Source organism: Anomalospiza imberbis, chromosome 4 (assembly GCF_031753505.1).
Source record: "Anomalospiza imberbis isolate Cuckoo-Finch-1a 21T00152 chromosome 4, ASM3175350v1, whole genome shotgun sequence".
Classification (NCBI taxonomy): Eukaryota; Metazoa; Chordata; class Aves; order Passeriformes; family Viduidae; genus Anomalospiza; species Anomalospiza imberbis.
In genome coordinates, this window is record NC_089684.1 from 21,181,241 (window position 1) to 21,201,650 (window position 20,410).

Consider the following 20,410-nt stretch of genomic DNA (forward strand, 5'->3'; position numbering starts at 1 on the left):
TTTTTCTTCTGAAATGTTTCTGCCTGTTTCTGAACACTTAATATACAGAAAATCCATTTGCTACAACTTAGGGAGTTTATAATCCTTGGGAAGTTTTCTGCTCTTGTTGGTTAATATCTTTAGATTAGTGCAATCATAACAGGAGTTTGAGAGGGCCTACCTTTGAACATAGTGATACTTGGGATCAATTGATCACTGTTTTCCCACTATTGTCTTAATGGCATTGCCCTGAGCTCTGTTACAACAGTATCTGACTGGGTCCTTAAAAAAAAATAAAGGTCTTAAATTCAAATGAAACCATGCCAGCTCTTTATGAGTCTCTCTGAGGTTTTATGGCTTTATGTAGAACCCTTAAAGTATGTCTTTAAGAAGCAGCTGCATTTGCCACACTTAGAAATCATTCCTAATAATTTTACTACTTATGCCAAGCTAAAATAAAACACCTCTGGTGCTCCCTCTGAAACTTTCCACTCCGGATAAGGCCAATGAGTATTTTTGGAAATGTTTCTTAGAAAGGTTGGTATAGTTAGGCTTGCTTTCTTTTTCCTTGTCTGTTTATTTATATGGCAAAAGACATTTTTTTTGCATCGATCTGAAAGGGCAATATTCCATCTGGCCTCAGACTCAGCATTCATCCCTTTCCTCAGTCTGGGCTTGAGGAACTGTCTTGTATGTGAAAATTTAACCTAATTAATCTCTCTGCTTGTAAATAGCAATTTTAAGTGCTATTTACTTGCATGTACTTGAATAGACAGTTGCCTGCTTAAGAAACAGATTCATTACCAACCCTTCTTTTGCAAACTCCTGTTGTTTGTGATAATGCTATACATTATTATTATAAATGGCTGATAGCAGTACATTGTTTCCCACAAAACTGGGTTAAAAAATAGAGAAACTGACGATCAAACATTACTTAGTCCTAGTGTCCTTGGTCTTCTGCATGCCTTTGCAGGGTCTGTTGTTGTTGTCGGGCCTCACTCCCTGATTGGGGTGGCCCAGAAAGGTGGAAAAGTCTCTCCTCCAACCCGCGCCTTCAAAGAAAGACTCAGTAGTCTTCAGTCGTCCGGTCTCAAGGTAGTTTATTGTATGTTATCTAAAGATTTCTCCCTGAGCTGCTGCGGTCCGTTCAGCAGTCAGGCAAAGGCACACTCCGACACCCAGGGGGCTGGTGCCTTCTTTTATATCATACATTACGTATTAGATGTTTTTAGTTTTTCCCCAATGCCCATCACCTATATTGAACAGTGACTTTCTACTCTAAACCAATCTGTGAATGCCAACATCACCAAGAACATGGAGGTTAGGAAGAAGAAGGAAAAAGGACAGGGCACACCCAAATCCCTCCATCTTAGAACTTCTGACCCCCATGTACAAAACTCAGACCCCTCTGTACAAGGCCTAAAACCCCCCTGTACGGCACTCAAAAATTCTTCCTTTCACTTTGTGACTACTTCTACTACAATATCTAAACTTTTGTGATTTCTTGTTCTTCCTGCAAGTTTGGTAAATTGTTCCATGGATCAGGTTCAAAGCCACAGGGGTCTGTGGCTACATTCCAGCGTCTCAAATGCTTTTGACCTGGGCCCAGAACATCCAAGAGTGTCCAAGGGACATTCTGGGTTCCGACATGCCTTCTGTACTCTCCACATTTTCACTCAGCCTTTTTAAGTTGCACAGTTCTACCAAACCCCCTCATTTTCTTCTATGAGTCTTGGAATAACTTTTTGATAGGAGAGACTAAATTATTGGAGTAGTGAGCAATATAGTGTTACAATAATGTTGCTGAAATGGTAGTTTTGAGCTTGATAGAAGTTGGTGCATGTCTCATGTAGCTTTGATTACTCTAAAATTGCTTCTGTTGCATTTTTGGGAATGTGGCTGGCCAATCAATTGTTTTCTCCACACCTAGACAAAGGGAAAGCTAATGAGAAAAGTTGAGGCTGAATAATAGAGGAAGTAATAATGAAGTAGCAAAGGACTCTGAACCAAACTTAAAAGTTGCCTAAACTCAATGTTCTAGGCAAAAGGATCTGTTGAAATGGTGTTTTGGGTAGTAATTGAGAAATACTTGACATATTTCAGTTTTCCTGGAAAAATGTATGGAAAGAGGCGGTTGACCATATTTTGGATCCAAGTAACTGCTTTTCCACATATGTTTAATCCCAGCAATTTGAAATAATTGCACTTGGTAGGAGATGCAAAGGAAATTCAGACCTTTGATTTGATGCCTTCATATGAGTAGAAGTGTCTAATGTTGCACAAGTCTGAGTAGTTTGGATAAAGGGTCTAATCTGTGACATCTGAGATTGAATCCCATATTTCTGGCAGACGCTGGAAAATTCTCCAGCTAAAAACCTAGGTGTATTTGACTTGCCCCAGGCAATGCAGAGCCACATCAGACTAATTTTTCTGTCCCTTTCTGCCACTGTAAGAATTTCTCACTGTCATTTTCTCCCCCTTGTTATCTGCACCATTTCCTCCTCTCCTCCCTTTCTCTAGTTTCTCATTTTTGCATTGCTCATGCTCACCAGAGTGCACTGCAATGTGAGCAGGAGGTGTGAGACTGACCAGTTCAGCAACAGTGAGAGTAGAAACAGCTGGGAAGACTTGATAGATCTGTTGCCTTCTCTGTGCAGAATGAAGCATTACTCTAATGAATAGTGCAAGCATTTGGGCTTGTTTTACTGAAATCTCACTGCCTCTGCTGAGCAGTGGGTTCTTAAAAAGCTGAATTCCACTTCTATTATTCCAGGTCTGTCTTTACTTATCTTATATGGCAACATATCCTTCTTACACATTAGTCTTACCTGGTTTATGCTGAGAGAGAATTAATATTACCATGACTTACCTGTATTCTTTGAAGTTGCATTACTAAAAAAAATAATTAAACAGCCAATGACTGATTTTTGTTAGCATTTAGGGTTGAAGTCATGCTCAAGATCTGTAAATCTTACTGGGCTAAGTCTCTTTGACTTATTTACCTTTGTAGTTGTGGCTTTGTTCTCTTCTTTGGTGTGCTATTTTCCACATTGTGCACTTCCTAGTCTTGGCACATGCATCCATTTGGAGAAGATACTCTCTGTTATGATTACAGCAGCTGTTCTGCAGATACCTGTTTGTCCTGGCCAAAGCAAAATCACCAGTCATGAGTGAGTAGCTTCAGGTCTGGTTGTTTTATGGACAACATGAAGATCTTTCACATTCATTGGTCATACAAATGATTGATAGACCTCATTATTTTAAAAGAACTATTGTACTGTAATGTTTCCAGATGTTTTCTAATAGAAGCTGTGTTATTACTATAGGGAAGTATCAATCAGTAAATAACCCATGTCACTCGTTGCCCTTCTATGCAATCACAGTGTTCTGATCTTGTGGTTTGGCTTCATTTACAAAGGACTCATCAATTCAAATGGATTATTGTTCTGTATGTTGCAGTGCAGAGGGACGGCCTGAGTGCAGGATATGATCAACCTACTATGAACTAAGTGCAATCAACTGTGATCAATACTCAAGTGTAAAGTCAACAGGCAAAGCTGAAATGCTGCAAAAATATTATTTTAAATGAACTGGTAGAGGAATTTGGCCATCTGTTATTCAACCTTTGCTCTACTGTTGTGCTAGAAAGCACTCTGCTCTTCTTTTCATGAAATGACTGTGATGCTTGCAACTAGAAAATGTGAATTTGTTTGCAGCAGTCTGTCTTATTTACTAACACTGCCTTCAAAACTATTTTAATAATTGTAATGTAAGAGCCAGACAGTTCTGATGTCAGTCAGGAAAAAGCATAGATGCATTGATTCTCAGTGTGAGAACTAGAGGCTTGAAGGAATTTTACTTTCTGTGGCCCTCCCAAATTAACATAGACTTCAAGGTTTCAATTAACTGAAATAAAATCAAGAACGGAAATTTTGTTCAAGAGCATGTGAAAATCTATAAAACCAAACCTGTAAACAGTGTAATACCAAACCTAAATGAGTTTGTCCAAATTCATTCAAAACAAGGATTAGGATCCCTTGCAATTTTGATGCTAAGTTCTGTGATGTTTGGTAATACTGGTTTTTAACCCTCAGTCTTTAGAGCTGTTTTTTAAAAAAAAATACTTTTAAAAATATATTGAAGGAAAGGTTCAGTTTCTGGCATAAATGAAAAGTGGCATTGGCATTTTCTAGTTATCTTGAGGTTTAGATCCAAAGAAGAAGAAAAGAAATTAAATGGGCTATGGTGAAAAAATCAGATTAATTTTAGCACTCACACCATTCAGAAGGACCTGGCCCATGAATTTGCAGCACTTGGAACGTTCTGTTCGCAGAAATTGCTTGCAGGAGGGGGATCTGCAAGGCTTCACAAAAGTTACTTGTGGAGCTGTTTCCATGTTTCCTCTGTTCTGATGGTTCTGTACCAGTTCCAATAGTTCCCACCCTCTATAAGCAGCAAAGAGGCCTGAGTAACCGTTGCTGGTAATGTCTGTATTTTCTGTGATGGGCTTTGCAGTCTTCATTCACCACTTGACTGTGTTGGCGATTTGCTCAGACTTCAGTTACTCTCTCTTAGAAGGAGAGGATAGAGGGTAAAGCAAGAGTGTCCATTCAGTAGCTCTTGGGTCATCATGTGAGAACCAAGTATTGATTTGTCATGAGGCAAAGTGTCTTGACAGAAACTTTGCATGTGTTCTGCATCTGCATGGTGGGTTGTACTGCTTTAGCACCAATGCATCATAAAGCACTATTGGAGAAGGACATTGCCCCCCAAAAATAGTATTTGATAACTAACAATGCCTGTTGTAAAAGAGATATTTTGAATATATAGATTTTTATGTTGCTACTGAGGTCTCTAACCAAAGGAATCTATTGCTGCAATTGCTGCATTAGTGCTGGTACCAGTTGCAGGTTCCTGCATGTGCTAAGTCCTCATGACTAATGTTCCCTTGATTCACTCAGTGTCTAAATGACTCTTCTGTCTTGTCTGTCTTTGACCAACCTTTGTCAGCCTGTTATTGCACTTGCCTATCAAATTCAGCATTTTTTACATGAAATTTTCACAGAGGTATGTGAAATTATGTTGCACATGCTGGGGATGGTGAGTTTATGTGTGAGTACATGGGTATTTGGACTATATAAAATATTAATGAGTGAAATTTGGGGTCTTCTTCATTGCTTTTTACAATTTACCTGAAAGGAGCTCAACTTCTTTTGCATAGGGAAATGACTGGGACAAGAACAATGTGGCTCACAACATACAGAACTGAAATGGATGAGGTGATCTTACCTGTAAGACGTCTGTCTGCATCATAAAAACATCTGGAATGCTTGCTTTTCTGCATGCAACTAACTTTAGAAAAATTGAAAAATGTTACAAAGGCTGAACTCCATAAGAAGAATTTTCATTAACAGTAATCCCTGAACAAATATTTGTATATGGACACAAACTACTTGAAACTCCATGTAAACATTCCTTCTCATTAGACCTTTTCCTCTCCATATTTCCTTTGAACTTTCTTAATAAGTATAGAATTCTGTTTCCTCTGAGCCAACTGGAAGCAAATGCTGATTTCATTTACACTGGTTTACTAATATTACTTTGAAAAAACAAATGCATTATGTTTCTTTTGCATTTTCCTATGGTACTTCTCTATTTCTAATGTGGCTGAATACACATACACCAGCAGAGCCCAATTAACTGTTCAAACATGCCAGAACTTGACAGCGTTTTAGCTTGGCAAAAAAAGTGTGGAGTGTTTCTCAGAAATAATATTGGTTTACAAAGTGCTTTCATTTTACCTAAGCTGCTTTGTATTTCTGTAAGGAATCTCTTTGCTATAGCCTTGTAGTGAGTTATCAAACTTCATTTGCCTCTTGGGAAGGCTTTGTCTGTTTTTTGAATATGCTCCATGGTTCTTTTTTGGAAAGCAAAGAATTTTAACTGTTCTACCACTAGAACCTCTATGGTTCTGTCCCTGCTTTTCTGTATTAACTTTTGTATTCCCATCTTGTCACAATCTTTGGTCCTTGACAGTGGCGATATCTTTTCTTTCAGGCATGCTGACCTCTCTCATTCCCTTTGAAGCACTTAAGATCATATCCAAGAGCTGCATTCCAGCTGTGGTGCCTTCTGAGGTACTGAATATATTAAGATAAAAAGAAATAAGCTCAGCTATATTAATAAGAAGCTGAAATGTTTATGCAGGCATGAGCTTTGAGAAATTAGATACTCAAAAATAAGACTTTAATAGGAAGGATGAAGTAACTAAACTGAAAGTATGAAGAGAGATGCTCCTTTTTCAACATGTTCTGATCGAGTCAGTGGTCATATAACATTTAGTACTACTGTCACTATTTAATATCTAAGTGAAAAATACTTTTCTTAGTGAAGATAATATGAAAAGTGTGCAAATTCTCTAGAAGTCCTTTGACTTGTTTTTAAAGTTCAGTGAGGCAGTTGTAACTGGCCTCAATTCTCATATCTCGTGTTTCTTATGCTTCATAAGAATATATAAACCCATGTGGGGTTAATTTAAATAATCATAAAACAAATGCAAGAGAATTTTTTTTCCAATTTGAGCATTGCAAAGTCTGTACTCTGCTCAGAATCATATCTGACTTCAAAGTTGATAGGTGTAGGCGATCAAGAAGAAGTAAAATTGAGGAGTGGTTAAACAAGATGGCAAATCCAGTTTTAGGGTCCCCAGTATAGGATCAAATATGTTGTTGGGAAGCATTATAACGGATCAAACTGACCCAGAATAGTTCTACTAGTTGAAATGTGCTTGGAGATGGTAACTTTACCCTGGTGGGTTTAATTTCCTGGCAGAATAGGAGAGATCACAGGTTCTTTGGGCCTGTTACTGCTGACTTGTGTGTTCAAAGAGAGCTCGAAGCTGAAAACTGCCGGTGGCTCCATTTTTTTCTGTGACATCCTGGATGGCTAACAGGAGGCTCACACACTTCCTCCAGACCATGGTAGCTCTCAGAACCCTTTTTCTTAAAGCTGCATACAAAGCAGTGATTTCTTTCTCCAGCATAGATAAACTCATTAAATAATGAGGAATGCTGCTGTGCCAGCACTGGCTGCCTTCTTTGGCCAACTCAGAAGGTACCGCCCTTAAGCACATATTTCCTGTATCTTATTAAATTGAAGTCAAAGAAGGTGTTTTTCTGACTCACATCAGAGGAAAGTTACATATACCTAAAGCTCCAGTTTGGGAATAATTCTGTGTTAAACCAATGCGATCAAATCCTGTCTTTAAAGTTATGCACATGTCTAAATGCTTCAGTGCACTGAAAACTTTCAACATTTCTAAAAACATTTAATTGGAACAGTTTTTAAATTGCTGTGTTTAGTTTCTGTTCTTAAAATTGGAACAGTTGTATTTTCATCATGGCAGGAATGAACAGAAACCAGAAATAGTGACTCCTCTGAAATTAGTTCAGGGGTGATATACAGAGCAGAGGGACTTGCCAAAGTCATATTCTGACTCTATTTTACTTGAGGGGAAGAGAGTTTTCACTGTTGATACTCAGGAAAAGAAAACCACATCTGATATAGATGAGTAATTAGATTTTATTTTTCCCAAAACAATTTTTCCAGGAGGTCAAGGAGTTAGAGAGTTGTTAAGACTTCCTTCTAAGGAAGGATCATAAATACACAAACAGGTGAAAATCCTATTGTGTATTGGTCAGTATATTCCGATGTTTCATGTCAGCTTCAGGTTCTGAGGATGTGAGCAAGGCAAATGGCCTGACCATTAATGCGGATTTTCCCATAAACAGAACATTAGTAAACAGGAGAGGAGAGCAAGTAGACAACGACAACCGTAAACTTAATGAGAAATAGGTTTGCATATCACAAAACAAGTTTACAGGGTTATTGTCTGAGGGATGTATAAGAAACCTCTCTGTTTTTTTAAAGATTTCTTTTGACCACAAAGGATTTTTTTTATGCGCTATGCAAGAATGAAGACCTTAGACTTCAGATGTTGCCTTCTTTATTTCATTAATGTTAATACAGGAAATCAAAAAAGATCACAAAAACACTATGTCTCATTATCAGGATGTTTCTTTTGATTCTGAACATGCCAGCAAAGCATGCTTGATCCAGCAACATCAAAAGATGAAGCCATTTGTGCTTCGTTGGTTTGCCTCAGATATTTTTTCTTCAAGGCAGAAGGTTTAACTTTTTTACTTAAACCCCAAGCCATGAGACTGTAAGTGTACATCTCTTATTGCATCTGTATTTTATGGGAATATCTTACTTGAAACACAACAGATGGACTCATTTTAGCCAAGACTCAGAACCTTCAAATGTTACAGTATTGATATGTGGATACATAGGGCCATACTTTTATTACTGAGGAGCAGAGATTGTTGATTTTAATGCTTCTATACCACAGAAGAATAGCCAACAAGAAGACTTGAAGCAATACTTTTGTTTTTAATAACAAAAATGATTGCATGAGGTACAGTTGCTGAATCAATTATTTACTATTTTTATATGGCTACTGCATTACAAATTTTATCTAACTGACCATGCAGATCACTTAAAATTGTTTTGCTGATTCTAGCTGTGCAGGAATTGTCAAAAATTCCATGCTGGGTTTCTGCCAATGCACGCTATACTGCATGAAAGCACAGAATAATGTTATAACTAACACATATATTAAACTTAGAAACATATTCTAACTAGCACACTTTAAATTACAGCAATACCTATATTTTACTTGAGACCATGAGCCAATGGCTGTGTTTCAAGTATTCAGAGAGCAGTCTTGATCCTATTGCAGATGAAATAAAGCAGATTTTTGCATAGGTGGTATAACAGACTGAGAACTTCCATTGGAAATTCCATTGGGTAGACTTCAGTGAGCTGGTACAATTTGCTAAATTTAACCATCCACACTGTACTGAAAGATGCACTGCAGGCTAAGTGGATGGCATACATACTGCTATGATCCATGATTTATCACAGTGCGATAAAATATATTTCTGCAACTGTAATAATATCAAAATTACTAGAATTTTTTGTTGAATGGTTGTGACCTTGATGAAGGTTCTGACAGGGTCACTGTAGCTAGCTGCAAGTCAGTATAAATGGTGTAGGGAGACACCTGAGAGTTAGTTAAACATGATGAAGTGATGCTTTGCTTATTTTGCTGGTTTGTAAGGTATATATTTCACCTCTTGATAATTTTCCCACAATATTCCACATTTGATGACAAATCCAAGGTGACAGTTGGAAGGCTCTTTCTATTGTTTCATGCTTACCAGTATGCTTGAAGTGGATCAAGGTTGTAATGAATTCCAGAAAGCCAAGAGAGTTTCCATCATGCGCAATATCAAAATGTGGATCTATACTCAACAAGAAATGCAATAATGGAACGACTAGTCCGTGGGGCTGGGGAGCATGGGGGATTCATAATAGGAAATGTACCCTCTTGTTCACCTTTCAAAATCCAGACCAGGTGAGCAGCAGCTAATAGATTTTCCTGTTAGCTCCTGGGTGGCCTTTGTGAGGAGGGAGTTGCACTCAGGAAACACACAGGTTGAGGGATGGTGGATCCAGGTGATCCCAGAGACATGCTGGGTACTCCTCTGTGGGGGCACCAGGAGGGCCACAGGTGGTTCTGCAGGAACTGGGACTGCTGCACTACACCCACCTTTGCCAGAAACAGTGTGTGAGATGCAGCCAACCTTTTAGTCTCTCATACAGCTGGTGCAGGCTCCAGGTGCAGACAAAGCAAGTAGAGGGATGATTCCCAGCAACACCAGTGTGTCGTATTTGCCAGTACCATCCTATGGAAGTCCTGTGTGTGAAGCCAAATAATGCAGGGGGAAGCTAGAAATAAGGGCATGGAGGGAGCAGCATTTCTTGATTTGCCATCTCAGCTCTCCAAATTGTCTTTCTCCCAAATTCCCACTTTGTCTTGACTGCTCCTTCTTTTTTCTGCTTTTCTCGTGAGTGCTTCTGATACTGATAATTTGCATTGCATCTAATTAAACACCACTTCACTGAAGCAAGATGCCTCTCAGGCTTTGAAATATATCACCTGTCTCAGAGTTGTGTAAGGTGCCAGCTGAGAAGTGACTGGACAGATATTTAAATACAGCTGTACTATAGAGTTAAATTCAAGTATATTCATTCATTCAAATAGCTGGTAATTTTAAAATTTTGTGCCACAATTTTTGCATCTCAGGCATGTGTATTAGTTTTCCCAATTCTTTGGCTTGAGTATTTTCACCTCGGTACATGGTTCATGTCCCTAAGGATGTGCATTTACCTTCTTTCTTTTCGGGAGTGACAAAAGAGCAGTTTTCAGGCCATTTTTTCTTGCCCTGATTAAAGCTGTTTACAGAAAGTATGTGAAATACTCAAATCAAAGTCTGAAATGCTAATGCTTTAACATGTGCTCTAGTCTGAAAACAGGTACATTTGTCTGCACTGGAAATTTGAAGCATGAGACTGATTCCAGGAGGACAATATAGACAAATGCTACCAACCAAATGCTTATCTTATTTAAACACTTATTAAGGACTTGGGATCTTAAACCAACATGGTCTTGTTACAATACTGTGCTGGTATTTTGTAGTTGTCAATTGAAGTTCTTTTTTTTCACTGGTTGTCTTGCTCTGACTTGAATGTACTTTACTGAAGCCAACTCTGTTACAGGAAACTTGGGAAAATTTGCTCAGTGCTTTTGTGGGGACATCCTGAGCTAAATAAACCTCAAACATTTTAGTTTGTGGCTTTTAAAGTGATCTTGGATTAGTCTTTGATTCTACATGAAATTATATTAAGTTTACATGATTAGGTGGCTGGGACACAAGATCTGATGTCTTGGCATTTTGAATATATCAGGGTTAAACTGTGAATTAAAACTTCTTTTTTTGGGGGGTCATGGGGGAGTGGGTTGAAGAAGGTTTGCATGTGTGGGAAGTAATAAAATCACTTCTGCAAAGAAGTGACCAAAGAAAATATTTGCCTGAGTCCACAGGCTGTCTTGCATAGCTCTGATTGCTAAAAACTGAGCAGATCTCATGATATTTTATGATACAAACTAACCAATTAAATTTTTCTGTTTATACATTGTACATTTTCTACTCTGTTTTCATCTGAAATGTCTTGATAAACAGTAAATGTAAGTTGGGGTCACAAACTCGTAATATTTTGGCAGTAGATAGCAGTGTGAGAGCAAATTTGAAAGAAAGTGTTAAGCTTTAAAGGTCTGCAGTTTGACAGGCTGTTATCTTTTATCCTTCCAGCACAAATCTTTATGCTGACTTCTCTTGTATCCCTTCATTCCCTGAGGGAACTTGAGTTCGTTCACATGTTGCTGGACAAGAGACAAAGAAGATCTGTTCAACACATGCAGAACAGATGCTCAGGGGAGGAGGAGGAATTTTCCAGTGCAGTTACTGTAATATCCATTGCTGCTGTCTTGCTCCCTGTGTAAGCACTGCTGGCCTCTCCAGAGCTGGTCTTGGGGATTTTCCCATCTTAGAGACAGCCCACCCAAGTCAACTGCTCCTGAAGACAATTGCCTATCAAAAATACTCTCAAAGAGTGTCACCTGCTTCCATACTTCCTTTTCAAGAAGGGAAAATAAAATAGATGGAACCACTGAAGGACTTGTTTCTCAAAGATGCGGCTTAAGGTACACAAGATTTAGGGTGTGAGGAGACAGCACGTGCTGCTGGTGCTCACTCACAGCAATGGTGCTCAACTTTTACTTCCCTTTTCTACGTTATGTGGTTGAACAAGTTTTGGACTTGTTCCAGCAGGAGGTGAGGAGGTGTTATGACACCTGTGCTCATCTGAGGCACATGATACAGAAGGCACACAGTGTAGGCAGATGAAGCTAGAGCTATGGCTATTTAAGAAACACAGTAACTTCTTCAGCAAGGACTTGATCCTGTGGAGAAGGGAAAGGCATTGTTATTGATGTGAAAAGAGATGACAGGCAAATGGTCTTTGCAATTTTTCTAGCACCTTTTGCAAAGATTTTTAAAGGAGTTTTCTGCCAGGGTGGTCAAACATAGATTGAGTTGGTTGTGCTGACTTCAGTCCTTGGAATAACAGCAATGAAGATGCTGTTAGCATAGACAAATGGAAATTAGTTGTTAGCATAGAAATGCTGAAGGCATAGAGAAATTACTCTTAGGTGTGAACCCTCTGTCAATTATGCTTAATTTTTTTTCCTATTGTTTCCAACAGTACATGGAAACACATAAAAAATGTATGCAGAAAATAATTTGCTTTCTTTAATCAATATCTCTAATGTTGGAGTCCAGCCCAGCCTAGCTAAAACAGCAAATACACATTCTGCTTTAGCTCACCAGTGGATCAAAAATTAATTAGAAGTAAAAATACAGCCTACTGCTATACATCACTTTTCCTCAGGCTCTGCCATTGCATCTGACCAACGAAGAATCACACTTAAAACCAGCCATAAACAAGGCTGCTATGGCATTGTATGACCACTGAATGGCTTTATCACACTGCAATAAGGCTCAATTACCACTTGCACAAACCAAACTTTGGGACCCTGATTAGAACAGGGATTTAGGGACTTGAAAAGTGCCTTTTGACACAGGACAAATATTTCTGGTATTGAAATATTTGCACAAGTTTCTAGGAAAGAGAGGTGTTTCCCCAAACATTGAAAATAAAGGAAAAAAAAACCAAAAGACATCTGGCCTCGACAGAAAACAGAAATGTCCTTGTGACACATTGAAACCTGGCTAAAATGGGGAGTGTAAAAACTTACCACCCAGCCTGGGAAATGGTCCAGGCTGCTTCCTCTCTCTCTGAGGAAAGCTGTGCAGAGCTGCATTTTCATATGTATGCAAACAGATAGAATAGTTCAATGGGTTTATTTTGTTCTTAAGGAGTGATGGAATGTGCTCTGGCTCCTGCAGACCATTTGGGTTCGTGAGTGCTCTGGGACAATTGGGACAGGCTAAGGCAGATGAAGCATTGTCTGGAATTGATGAGTTGCAGTATATGATTTCGTTCAGGTGGTTGAGACTGGAAAAAACATTCAGAGTACTTTCCAGGTAGGCACTGTCTTTCTATTTGGAGAATATCTCAGCTGGCCTGAAAGGATTGCTTGTGTTTCCTCCCTCAGTAGTTCTGCCCTTTTGCAGTAGTTTCCTGTATGATGTTGACTAAGGGGAAAAAATGGCATGTGTTCAATAGTTGTATTCACTTCTGTCAGAGACATCCCAGAAGACAATGCTGGACTCCTGCTCCTCTTTCCTCTCTTCTTATTTGCTACCTGGTTCTGTCTTGTTACAAGCAGACTGACTACAGTAGGGGAAGAACTGTGCAAAGTAGGTGCCATCTGGTCATCCTTGGCTGGAAGAGCTGTTTGTTGAGATATGCTTGTGCTAGATTAATTATTGCAGCTTCCTTACAGTTTTTTACTTTTTTTTTTTTTTCTGGAAATAAATATAACACAACCTGTAACCAGTGAGGCCACAGATATTTGGTGTTATCAACAATATCTTGAAACAAAGTTGCAAGAAATGCAATATATTCCGGTGGTTTTATTTATTTAGTTTTGTTCAAATGACTGAGGGCATTAAATGTGTGATGCTGAATGGGATTTCAGAGTATTTACTTAATTGATGTGGAATGTTTTAAAATATTTAGGCTCAGGACAGTGAGTTGTAGCTTGATATTGTGATGAAACTCATAAATGTGAACTCCCTTTACACAAATAGGATGATCAAACAACAAACCAGAATATGCTTTGAATTATAAGCTTCTTTAATGATCTTCAATTTTCATTTACTTTAGGTGGAATTATTTACCTTCTTTATTACTGAACCAGCTGGTAGTTGAATTTATGACCTTTCCAAAATAGTTTACAAAAATGTTATTGCAAATGGAGCTGATAACAAGCAAAAAACCTCAACAACCTGCATCAGGAAAAAAAAAAAAACAACCCTGTAATGTAAAAGTCATCTCAAAGTTTAGTAAAATAAAATGGTGAGAAACTCAAATTTTACAGAACATAAAGGGATCTCTATGCCATGGAAATGTGTATAGGCTTGAGCTGTGGGTTTTCTGGAATATATTTTCATAAAACCAATAACGTGGTCAAGTGGTTTTACTATTATGGTTTCCTGGGGCTACTTCTAGTTTATAGAGATTAGTCCAGGGAATATCCCAAGTTTTTAATTTTTATTATTCACACTTTACACTGTGGTTTAGATTAAACTACCCTTGCCAGTTTTGAAAGATGTTCTCTTTACTTTCTTGATGCTTCCTCATATTATTATTCTATTAGATACCATGGTGAGTTCAATTTTTGAGAACAATAACCTGCAAATACAGCATTTTCTTTTTCTTAGTCTAGCCTCTTGTTTAAATGCACATTCAGTAGCTTTTTACTTTTTTTTTTTTAAACATAGTAGAATCACAGTGCTTATTAGTTGTGCCATTTGATTTCAAAGTAAAAGTTCTTTAGTTATGGAGGCTACCTTTGAATCCTTGAACTGGCAAGCACAGCACTTGCCCAGTTTTAATCACATCAGCTGGATTTCAGCCAAATCTCTTTGAGCTTAGAGTTCCTGTGTTTAAGCATCTCAGTTGTGATTCCAGGATCAACTTCATCTGGTCCAGAATATTCTTGCATTTAAGTACCTTCTAGTTCTTATTCAAAGGGATCATTTGGACCTTCTGTCACTTCAGCTGGTTGTCTGAGGGTATGAGGCTCCTGGCTCTGCTAATGTAATGAAAATAGGCAAGTTGCACAGCTGTGGTTCATATAGAAGGATGCCGCATTGCCAATACTTTTACAGGATGTTTTTTGAACTTCTTGTTAGTCTAAGCTTCTCTCTCTTTTCCTGTGCTTATGTGGTTGGATATTAATATATATTAAAATTACTCTAAAAGTTATTTTTGACTGCAATGTGAATACATATTGCTTAGAGGAGACTTGGTATCTCATGCCTTTGGTATTACTACTTTATCTATCTTGACTTAAAAAAAAATAAGGGGGAAGGAAGAAAGGTTCCTCTGACCCTGAAATTCCAGATGCCTGAGATTAAAGAAAGAACTGGGTTATCCCATAATCTATGCTGGCACTATAGCTGCTAAGTAATTTAATGTGAATGCTGTGGAAATGATGATGTATGCCATCAATTGCTGTGAACACAGCTGTGTTTCATCAATCTCTGTTTCCCATGAGACAGAGAACTATCAATGACTTTTACACACTTGATGTCAGCATTTGGGTAGGTCTGAAGTTTAATTATTTTATGGAGTTTTACATCAGTTGTTTCTTGGTCCCCACATCTCTTATGATTTTTATTCAGTAGCTAGTGAGCCACAGTTTTTTAATAGCTAACAAACAGAAATCTCATAAAAACCAACTGCTTTCTTTGTAGGAACTGAGATAGAAAGTGACAATATCCCACTTTTTGAGCTGTTCTGTCATACATTAGATGATAGTCAAATCAGTTCCCTTCCTGACTGACAAGGTTTCCCTAGTCTGGGGTGCTCAGCCATTGCACCATTCTAGACTAAATTTTGCTTGGCTGTGGGCTGCCACTTCTCTATTTTTTTTCCTCTCACTGGTTCTTTCTTCTTCCTCTCTTATCCTAAGAGGTGTTTCTTTATTTCCACCTCTTTTTGCCTTGACACCATAATAAATTAATTTCCAGTAATAATTTTCTTTTCCTCAGAGAAAATTCTCCTAATCCTCACCTCAAATTGTGAAGTCCCCTCAAGCTGCAGTTCACTGACAGCCAATAGTCCCAGTGACAAGGTTCTCATGGTACTGCACTAAAGGGACAAAAAAATCCTAAAGGAGGTGGTTCTGCGGTTGCTACATTTTGTGTTTGTTACAGAACCAAAAAAGGAGTTTTGATTTAGTGTGAATGAGTTCAGTGATGACATGGGGCAAAAAGCTTGATTCCAATTGTTGGAAGGTCCTTGATGCAATTCTGCCTCCCTGCCATGTTTCAGGTTTTATGCAGGAGCTGCTGCCAGGTTGTAGTGCACACACAATGTGTTATGGGTGTCCCTTTGGAACCCTTGTTATCTAGATCAGGCAGGGATTTATCCTTGCTGGATGATTTAAAACATCTCATATACTTGTATATATTGCTTTATTGTGCACCAGCTCTGTTTATCAGCTTCTCATACACAAAGAAATAAAACTCTCATACACTTCTCATAACACCTTTGCAATGCATATCAGGAGTATAACATCATTTCTGCTCAAGTCAAATGTGGCCTTCCAGTGTTTTATTTACATCTACCTATTGGAGCAAAAGTAAGGTATGTTAATTTACACTTCATCATATTTTGGCTTCATATTAGACTGCATAAACAATGTGAGATCTCCACAGGTAAGAGAAAAGGAGAAAACTTCACATATTAGGGGTTTTTCCTCAGTTATAATGGTAAAGAGTCTTACCTGGAGATGTTTATTCAGGAAAAAAAAAAGTTTAATACTTTGACTATATTTAGATACTTTTAACATTAGTGCAAGTGGAAAAAATCTCTGTTCTGCTATCTTGGTAAAAATTTCTAATATTAATACTCTTGTTTACAGCAGAATGACATTTTACAGCCCTGTTTTTTTGATCACTTTTGCCTTTATGTCTCTCTCCCTCTTAGTCCAAAGTGTCTGATTTTGCCTACTGTTTAAGTGAAGAGTGCTTTTCATTTATAAGCACACTGGATATTGGGCTATATTTTTAGAATACTAGAATGTTCTGGTGCAAACCTGATGTACAGTACTGGTGGGATGATACAAACTGATGGGATGATGTGTGCAAACACAGACAATTCATTACTAAATTCAAAACTGAGCTAAGTAAGTGTTATAATGTGGGTGACTCCACAAAGCACATCTTACTTGAAAGTTGTGATGATTTAGCGCTTTGGTGAAATGTATGAGGTGAGAGGTGGATTTTTTTAGTTAGAGCATCACATATTGCATCATGAATTAGAGTTGGAAGAAGGTAGAAAAGTCAGTAAATAATATTTGGGGTTCCATTTTTAAGTATTGCTGGGCTTTGGTCCAAATAATAGGTATAATTTTACCAAGCTCTTTGTAAATATGCCCCTCAAAAATAATTTCTTCTGCTTGTCTTTTGCTAGAGCAGAGATACATGTCTCCCCAAGTAAGCCCAGAAAGAGACATAGAAATCTCTATAATATACTAGGATTTGACTTGCAAGAAGAAGTGAGTTATTAAAAGAAATAGAAGAAAAATGAAAGAAAACCTATGCCTTTAATGAACAGAATAAAGGAGAAAAGAGAATGTTGATTTAATCTATTGATTTGCTGTGAAGTAAAAGAACAGATGTTTTCTGTTAGGTCCCTGGATAAAATTCAGTAGGCGCCACTAATACTAGGGACTGGTGACTCCTGATAAGATTGAAAATTGATGTCTGCTCTATTGTAACCAAATGGAGATGGCAGGTTAGGCTGCTTTAGGTGACTCATTTCAGAGTACTTGAATACAGAAGAAATATCTCATTTTCCTAGGCTGAGACACAGACAAGAAATGTTTTGCCAACAGTTTCCAGCTCCAGAGATGTCAGCCATGAAGAGTTTAATACTTACGGTAGGCAGTGGAGCACATAAAGCTCCTTTGTTGTAGGTCTGAATCCCTTTGGATTAAAAAGGTAGAAAAATGGTAGATTATCTTTATTTGCCTGATTTCTGTTTGTCAATCACCTCTTTGAATGTCTAATCCAATAATTATCTACAGAGGTGCTCAGGGAGATGTGATTACACTGTAGAGGTGTTGGAAGCAAGTCCATTTCAACATTGGCCCAGTTTATCTGACTGCTTCTTCTTCGACAGATCCAAACATTAAACAGATCACATTTAATGGAAGTTCAAAGGCTTTCCCAAAAGGTTCAGAATTCTCTGTGATCAAGGAAAGAAAAAAAAAACGTTTCTCATTTGCCTTCTTGGAAACCACTCAAAGCAATGTAATTCTGGAATTCAGATTGTCCCGTAGTGCTTTTTGAGAGAACTGTGCAAAGATTGCTGAGGTCAGTGTGTAGATGTTCCCAGGTGTCTGGTCAGCTTTAAGGCAAGGAGAGCAGAAAATCCCTGCAGAATACACTGTGAATGCAAAAAAAGCACACATGTGGTGTGTGTGTGTGTGTTACATACATGTGTGAATATATGTCAGGCAAAGGATTTGAATTCTTGCTTTCAATATGAAATCTACCTCAGAAACTGCAGTACTAGGCAGGATCTTTCTGTAAAGTGACTGGAATCTATTCTTCACACTTCTCTTACAAGGAAGACTCGAAGGCCTACCTCCTCACCCTTCCTGAGATTTTTGGCATGGGGCTTTTATGTATTTAAATACATGCACATGCACACCCCCTCATACTTACTGTCATGCCTTGCTGCTTCTTCTGTGCCTCCTAAAAGGTGCTGTAAGCTGCATAGAGAAGTATTTAAAATAAGAGACATACAGGTTTGAAAACTATTTTTTCCTGATGAAGTGACTTCTAAGTATGTGCATGGGCTTTTTTAGTTTTACTGTTTAGTTCTTTTGCAGTAGCAGATGCCCTGAAATGGCAGACAATTCGGATTTTGGTATCATCCACAAAAAGTGTCTGTGGCAACTGTGGGACTCCTCTGCTAGATGTGGGGTGTAAAACATGGCACTTGGACTCCAGCCTGGGGCAGATTAGTTCCTACTTGTGGGTGAAATTTGTAGAGAAGACAGAAAACCTATAAAGAGCTCTAAGGCCCTTAATGAGAGACTTATGTAGAATAAAATGACGTACTCTTTAAAAGACTTGAAGAAAGCAAGAAAGAATTTGAGAAAATCATGGCATGGTTTTGATGTGATGTCTTAGGTATGAGCTAGTCAATACTGTTTATAAATCTCCCCTTTTTAATGCATCAGGTCAAAAATTATATTAACCTCTAAACATTGCTAACTAGTTGAAATGAGTCTCAAATATAATCCAGCTGATGGGTAATAGACATTACAGGCTTGGAATGAAGTCGGATGAATGGAAACATAATTTAACTTTCCAAGTTTCTTTTATTTTTAAAGTATTTTAAATGTCTGATTATAACAGACTCTGTACAGAGTGGTTTACTTTCAGCTGTTAGGCAGATCCACATCTCTAAGGAGGGTTTCCTGAGAGTTGTTGAGAGCTGGGCAATGTTCCCTATTCTTCTTGAGAAAGCTATAGGATTTTTACCTGTATGATCAACTTTACTTAGAGAATGACATTTGTAACCTCCTACGATTCTATTTGTGGTCTTGTGTCAGTATAACACATAATCCCATGCTCAAATTCAAGCCATTCAGTGTTCCTGTTGCAGTCAAAGAAAGTAGTAAAGAGAAAAGGAATTGTTCACATGCTCAGTATTAAAATGCAAAGTATTTATAAATTATGAAGGACAAAAAATATTAAAATTGTCTAGTCAGGTTCTTTGCATAATTCAGCCTGCAGATCATTAATCTGTGTTTTGTATGGTTCTTCAGGATCTCTGTGGGACCATAGAAAATGTATTTTTGAAGAATATCCAATGCTGAATTGAAGGCTTCAAGTGACAGTCATTGTGTATTTGCTGGCTAAATGGTTTACCTTCACTCAGAAAAAATACACTTCTGATTTCTAACCTGAATTTTTACAGATTCAGCTGCTGAATCTTGTATTTTATCTGGTTTCAATAGCCCTTATCCTCTTCTGCTCAAATAGACATGCAGGAGCATCAATGTATTCCTCTCTAACCTTCCTTTTGAAGAAAGCAAGCGAGCTGAATTGTGAAACCTCGAATAATTGTTGTATTTCTTTTGTTAGCCTGTTCCAATTTTGCTCCATTTCAAATGTGTTTGGAAACTTTTTTAAATTGAGAGCAATGTGCCTTGTCTGGAGGGAGAACTTTCTGAGGAGCAGCAATGTCTGATGCTCAGAAGCGCGAGAAGTTTGGTTCAGATAAGGACATAGAACTGCAGACTGGTAAACAAACCTCGTTCCAAATTCCTCATGCTAATTCAAACATGTACTATCTGTCTAGACTCTGCACGAGAAAAGCTCCCTGATGTTGCAGCAGAGATGCAGTAGAAGATACAGAAACGGGGAACAAAAATATGTGGGAATGAGAGCAGTTGTGCCCACAAATCTTGTGCTTCTTTCTAACAAGGAGAGTTGGCCCTTTGGTGCGAGGCTCAAGTCCTTTTGATGCCTGTATTCACCGTCAGCATTTGAGACCACATCACGTCTCAGAAGGCTGGGTGCTGTGCTGGCAGGGAGCTGAAACAGAAACAGCGCTGTTTTAAGCGCTAGCTGGAAAGTCATCGAAAAGGTGCATGCTAATCTGTGAGCATTCATTTACAGCCAAAATCTGTGTCAGCAAAATGCTGGTGACACAGGATCAGTCAAAGGACTTGTCTTTGGTCCAAGACATC

The 20,410-nt window shown here is 38.2% G+C and overlaps 1 protein-coding gene across 11 annotated transcripts in view; it reads left to right on the forward strand.

The window, feature by feature from the left end:
- DKK2 (dickkopf WNT signaling pathway inhibitor 2) overlaps positions 1–20,410 on the forward strand; it is a 116,635-nt gene that overhangs the window by 21,554 nt on the left and 74,671 nt on the right. For 8 of the 11 annotated variants that reach the window (XM_068187440.1, XM_068187434.1, XM_068187437.1 and 5 more), the window contains one exon: positions 6,037–6,116. The exons of 2 other annotated variants lie outside the window; for them this stretch is intronic. The gene's annotated coding sequence lies outside the window, so the exon portion shown is untranslated. Of the gene's footprint in view, positions 1–2,693; positions 2,753–6,036; positions 6,117–20,410 lie in introns of those variants that run through there. One more of the 11 variants, XM_068187438.1, reaches the window with a different exon arrangement.